At 60.1% G+C, this 6,000-nt stretch overlaps 1 protein-coding gene across 2 annotated transcripts in view; it reads right to left on the reverse strand.

Moving 5' to 3' along the window:
- The window catches only part of PRR5 (proline rich 5), a 51,648-nt gene extending 51,471 nt beyond the window's left edge, over window positions 1–177 (reverse strand). Inside the window, exon 1 of one of the 2 annotated variants that reach the window (XM_082739835.1) lies at window positions 49–177. The gene's annotated coding sequence lies outside the window, so the exon portion shown is untranslated. The remainder of the gene's footprint in view (window positions 1–48) is intronic. The other variant, XM_082739838.1, reaches the window with a different exon arrangement.
- Between the last annotated feature and the right edge of the window lie 5,823 nt (window positions 178–6,000).

Here is a 6,000-nt window from a genome sequence, read left to right on the forward strand (position 1 = left end):
CAGCCCCCTTCCCGCGCGGGGCCTCCGGGGCCCGTCGCCGCCGCTCACCTTGGTCCCCGCGCCACCGCCGCCGCCGCCGCCACCGCGCAGAGCCGGAGCCCGGGCCGGGGGAGGGGGCCGCCGAGGCCCCGCCCCGCCCCGCCCCCGGGCCCGCGCTGGGGCGCAGGACGCGGACGCGGCCCCGGCCGCCGCCGCCGCCCGGGCTCCGCGGCCGATGCGAGCGAGACCCGCGGAAGGAGGCGACCTGCGGCCGCCGGGGAAGGGGCCCGCCCGAGCTGGGAGCTGGGAGCTGGGAGCTGGGGCCGGGGCGCCCTCCGCGGATCCCGCACCCCGGTGCACTGCGCAGGCTGTAGGCGGTGCCCGCCGGGGATGGGGCGTCCCCGGCCACCCAGTAACCCCCCACCCCCCACCCCGGGCGGCGGTCCTCTAACGCCCACTGAGCGCCCTCTCCTCGAGCCGCGGCCTGTGCGGGGCGCTGCGAGCCGGAAAGGAAAAATCAGACATTCGGATTCTGTCCCTGCCCGGTTGGGCGGGGTGGGGGGGGGCGCTCGGGATCTGGCGGCGGGCAGAGGGGCAGGGATGGAGCCAACAGACGCTTCCAGCATCTGAATGGCCGGACCTGGGGTTCTCAAAGTCTGGCCCCACCTGCCTCGTGGGCATCACCCTGAACTTGTCAGCTATGCACTTTCTCAGACCTCATCCCAGACTTACAGACTCTAGGGTTGGGGCCTAGGAACCTAGGTTTTACAAGCTCTCCAGGGGATACCCAGGCCCGGAGAAGTCTGAGAAGTACTGGCCTGGTTGAAATGTCCAGCGCCCCGTATCTTATTCCCCAGGCGGAGCACCCCGGCCCCACACCCGAGAGCATAAAGAAGATGTTCTTTTCACCCTTCATTTAAAAAGGTCCCCCTGTCTCCTTTGTGATGTTGTGTTGGGAAGGGCGGCAGGGGCGAGGGAGGCTCCTGGACTTCTGTGGCAGGATTAACAGGCAGAAAATGTAGAAGGCCCTCAGGGGCAAGGCCGCCTGGCTGGGGCCTTCCCATGGCAGTTACTGGTCCGTCTGTGTGTCACAGTGTAGGGATGGTTTCAAGTTTTGAGGTGCAATTATGCGGGCACTTCTGTCTGTGTTCAGGACTTTTCTCTCCCGTGACGGTGCTTGTTTGAAGCCAGGCCACCTGCTCCTGTTAAAATCGCATAGGTCAGGAAGCAGGCCTTCCTGGTGGCCGGAGGCCAGGAGAGGGAGTGTACTGGTGGGCTTTGCCAGGGTCCGGGGACCAGCACCTTTGCCTGGGGGGCGGGCCAGGGCGTCCAGAGGGTGGAGAGGGCATCTGCACGGAGGGACCAGCTGGAGTGAGCACGGGAGGCGAGCGGGCCCGGGGGATGTGCAGCATATGTTTGCACAATCTCAAATAGCCTCCCTTTCTTCTTTCTTCCCTTGTCCTGCTTCCGTTCTCTTCCTAATACTCGGGCTTGGCATTTTATTCTGTAATTGGTCATTTCTTTCGTGTTGGGCTTGTCTTCCAGGATGCAAATTCCCTGAGAGAGGGGCCTTGTCTCCTCTCTTCCCCCAAAGCGACCCCAGCGGTGAGGACAGTGTTTGGTACTTAGAAGGTGCCAACTAGGTGTTTGTAGAAAGAATGGGTGGGGATGGATGGCCCCATAATGAGCACCACTGGTCACTTTTCACTTGTGGCATCCCTGTCCCCCCCCCCCCCCGGCCACCGCCACCAGGTCCATCCTCTGGCAGTCTGTGTCCGCCCTGATGGGTGGGATCCTCTCCTGGTTCCTGGCTGGGGCTGAGGAGTGGGGAGAGGCAGAGAGGGTGGGCCGTTTCCTCCCCCTGACCACGGGCCGGGCTGCATCCCCGGCTCTGGCTGGGAGGCCCGCTGCAGCTGTAGGTCCCCTGGCTTCCGTACGAAACACGCTTCCTCGGCTCGTTCTTTCCAGCCCCAGGGATGGTAGCAGCTTCCTGCAATCCCAGCCCCTGGGTGCTTCCTTAACCTGCCCATGCTTCTGTGGACAGTCCCTTTTGTGTGTCCCTTATCTGGACCACATGGGTGACATTACCGTGGTAGGTAGATGCATGTCATTATATATTTGTCCAGACCTTCAGAATGCACACCCAGAGGGACCCTAATGTCAGCTCTGGACTCTGGGTGCTATGTCAACGCAGGTTCACCTGTTGTAAGAGATGTCCCACTCTGATGGGGGATGCTGATGGCGGGGGGGACAGTGCGTGGGGGGTGCGGGGTATAGGAGCTCTCTGTACCTTCCTCTCATTTTGGCTGTGAACCTAAAACGGCTCTAAAAAAATTAAGTTAAAAAAATGCCCAGGACCATGCAGTGAGTAATAGTATTTGAACCCAAGACCTGGCGGTTTGAAGCCTCTCTGTCTGGCTCTTGGGGGGTGTGAGCTCTTCTCCCCTGAGGGGCCCAGGACCGGGGTAAACAGTGACAGTGAAGGTGACACAGGTGGTATACACGGCAGCCGACCCCTGGGAGCCCCTGGAGGGCACATTGGTGGCTGTGTCCCCAGGATGCCCGCCTGCCTTTTTTAGCAACTCGCCGAGAACTTAGTGTCTCCCAGGCCCGGCAGGAAACCCCAGATCGAGCTCTCGTGTGTGTGCTAGAGCGGCTCCGAGGGTCACGTGGGGCGGTGGGAAACCACCAGGAGGCTCAGGTGAGCCCTGTGTCCCCACCGCAGCAGCCGGCTGACCTTCCATTTCCTGCCTCTCCTCTCCAAGTGAGCGCAGGAGGCCAGTGCTCCCGTGTGCCCAGACTGTCCTGGTGCTGGAAGGACACACGTTCTGCAACCAGGAGGCCCAGGGTGACGCCCTTGTCAGGTGACCTATCCCCTCTGAGCTTCAGGCTCCTTGTCGTCACAATGGGGGTGGTCATACCAGCTAATTTCACGAGTTTGTGCATTTATGTATTTATTCATGGGTTGATTGAGTCACTGGAAAATATCTCACAAGCTTTTGCTCATTGCCTGACACCTTTGCAAATCTATAGACCTGTGCAAAATTGAGTTCTCTGATGAGTGAGTGTCTGTTGTGGGACAGGGTGGAAGCCCACAAACTCTGAGGGTTTCCTGCATCGGGGGGGGGGGGGCTCTTGGAGACGCCTGCCCAGTCCATGCAGACCGAGAGCCAGGGGCCAGCAATGTATGGTGACTTACCTGCTGTCATAGAGCGTGTGACATGAGGTCTGTGATGCACGCTCCCCTCCCCGCCCCCAAATGTCCACGTCCTAATCCAAGAGTTTGTGAGTCTACTACCTTTCAGGGCAAAAGGCACTTTGTAGATGTGATTAAGGCTCTTCAGATGGGGGTTGATCCTGGATTGCCCAGTGGCCCCCTTTATCACAAGGATCCTTCTCGGAAGGAGGTGAGGGGGGGGCTACTGGAAGACACAGGTGGTGTGGCTCAGAAAAGGAGAGCGAGGACAGATGTCACACCTGTGGCTTTGAGGGAGGAGGCCACAAGCCGTGGAATGCAGGTGGTCTCTAGGAGCTGGAAAAAGTGACAAGACAGATTCTCTCCTTAAGCTTCCAGAAAGAAGGCAGCCCTCCCGACTTTTGGCTTCTCAAACTGCAAGAGAATGATTTGTTTTAAGCTCATAAATGTGTGGCCCTTTGTTCGAGTGACCACAGGAGACCAGTGTACACAGCAAGGCTGGGTTTGGAATCTGATCTCCCGCAGCTCAGCTGAGCCCTGCCCTCAAGCCTGCCCTCCAGGGATGCCCTGAGATCAGCCAGTGATTTGGGATTCACTCTCCTCCCATAACCATGTGGTTAACAGGTAGCACAAAATACACATAAAGTATCTAACAATGGAAAAAGCAAAAACAGAATGGCTCCCAACCTTGCCTACCCAGTGGAAGAACCGAGGGCCCCTCTTCCTTGCTTTGCAGATCTGATCTGTTATTGTAGATTTAAAAGGTTGGTGCTGCGCAGCATTTTGGAACACGAAGGGAAGAGAAGGGTTTCTGAGCACTAATCCGGCGACATTTGCATTGTGTCCCCATTGCGTACGCTGCTTTCCTTCTGCTCTCCAACGTCTTGGACTTGGCTGTTGGTCTCGGACGCTCTGTTAGATGACACTGCTTCTGTCACCCGTCCGTTGCAGAGCCGGCGTGCCGGGAAGCCGCGACAAACGGGAGGGGCCGTGGAGGGACTTCTCTCACCTCCCCATTTTCTCTTCTGGAATGGAAGTGGGAAGCCCCGCCCTCAGCCCCGTGTCCCCGGGGTGCGTTCCCGGGCGTGGTCCACAGTAGGTGCTCAGCGAATGTCTGGCAAATGCTGGAAATACCGGACAGAGCGCTGTATAAAGGTGGAACCCAGAGACATTTTGACAAATACGTGCCTCACCTGCGCACCACACCTGGCACCACGTGTGGGCGCCGCATCTGGACGTCGCACCTGTGTGCTACTCCGGGGTATCGCACCTGTGCGCAAAGCTCAGGTTGACCAGCAGGCTGCGGGAGCTGGGAAGCAGCTGGGTTCCAGCCAGGCTGTGAGGACGCCACATTGCTCCCAGGCCAGGGCCACGCGGGTTGGGGAGACCTTAGCCGTGTCTCTCTTGGGAGGCTCTGGACTCTCCCTTTGGACTTGGGAAGTGCCAGCTCTGCTCAGGAGGGCGCCATCGGGATGGAGGCTGCCTCCACAAGCTCGTACCAAGGAGTGAACTCCTTGCGATCCGACCTTGAACCTCTCGTCTTGGGAATGTCCACTCTTGTCCCCGGGCCCTGCCCACCCAGGCTTCCAGTCCACCCAGACTGCCGGATAGCTGCCCCCGCCTTGTCCCTGGCCCCCAGGGGAAATCCAGGGAACCTGGGAAACCTCAGTGCAGAGCTTGGCTTTTCCGCCGTGTCGACCCCTGAGCCCTCCATCCCAGCATGTGATGCATTCGGGAAATTTCCCAAACATGTGAGGGGCTGCGGGGAGGGCCCACATTTGGCCCCACACAGCCCTTCCCCTTCTCGGGAGAGCCCTCTCTCTCCAGACCAGTTTGTCCTCCCGCGGAGTATAAACCACCACGCAGAGAATCAGACAAGGCCGCTAACTGAGAATCGAGAAAAGACAGACCCTTAGGTCAGCACTGAACACGGACGACGGTGGGAACGCGGTACAGGCCGCAGAATGACCACACCCAGCTCTAGCCGGCTCCAGGCTCTGTGGACTAGGGGTTGTTGTTATTATTATTTTTTTAAACTAAGCTCTGTACCCATGACCCCCGAGATCAAGATTCGCACACTGTACGCACTGAGCCAGCCAGGGGCCCCTGATAAGGGCTACTGGGATGCCACCTGCCGCACAGCACCCAGGCCGGTGGAGCAGAGCCTCGCCTCCTCCACCAACCCCCCCCCCGCCCCGTTCCGTGCCCCCCAGCACTCGCCCAACGTCCCGTAAGTCCTTCCTCACCCTCTAGCTAAGCGCCCCCCGCTGCCGTGGTGACCCTCCCTCCAGGCCACCCTCTTTGCTCACCCACAGGGATGCTCCTGGTGGCCTTTGTCAGAGACGTTAGCCAACGGGGAGGCTCTCCCTGGGCCACCAGGAGGACGGGCTCCTTCTCCAGACCCTCAGACTGACGGGGAAAGAGCTGGAGGGAAGGTGGGAGGTTCAACACTGGCTGGAGGCTGGGTCAGCTGAACAGTGGACCGTTGGCAGGTGATATTCCTGTGGAGAGAGCCCAGCCGGCTGGCGGGGGAGGTGACACAGCTGGGACAGTGGGCAGGCTTGCCAGGCGGGGCTGGCAGGGGGTGGGGGGCGGTGCCGGCGGAGAGCTGTCTGCTGCCTGACTCTCCCACTGGCTCTGGCTCCGGCATTAGATCTGCGTGCTCTGGGCCTGTGTCCCAACAGAAGGCCAGGCATCCCGCTGTCTTAGGCTCTTGGGAGACCGCTGGTCCGCTGGTCCCAGGTCGCGGAGTCTGATTCAACCGGAGGGCCGTTTTCCTTGGTTTTCATGCGCCTCTGCTGTGCTTGGCATTTCCTGTGGGCCTG

Source organism: Mustela nivalis (genome assembly GCF_964662115.1).
Source record: "Mustela nivalis genome assembly, chromosome: 7".
Taxonomy (NCBI): Eukaryota; Metazoa; Chordata; class Mammalia; order Carnivora; family Mustelidae; genus Mustela; species Mustela nivalis.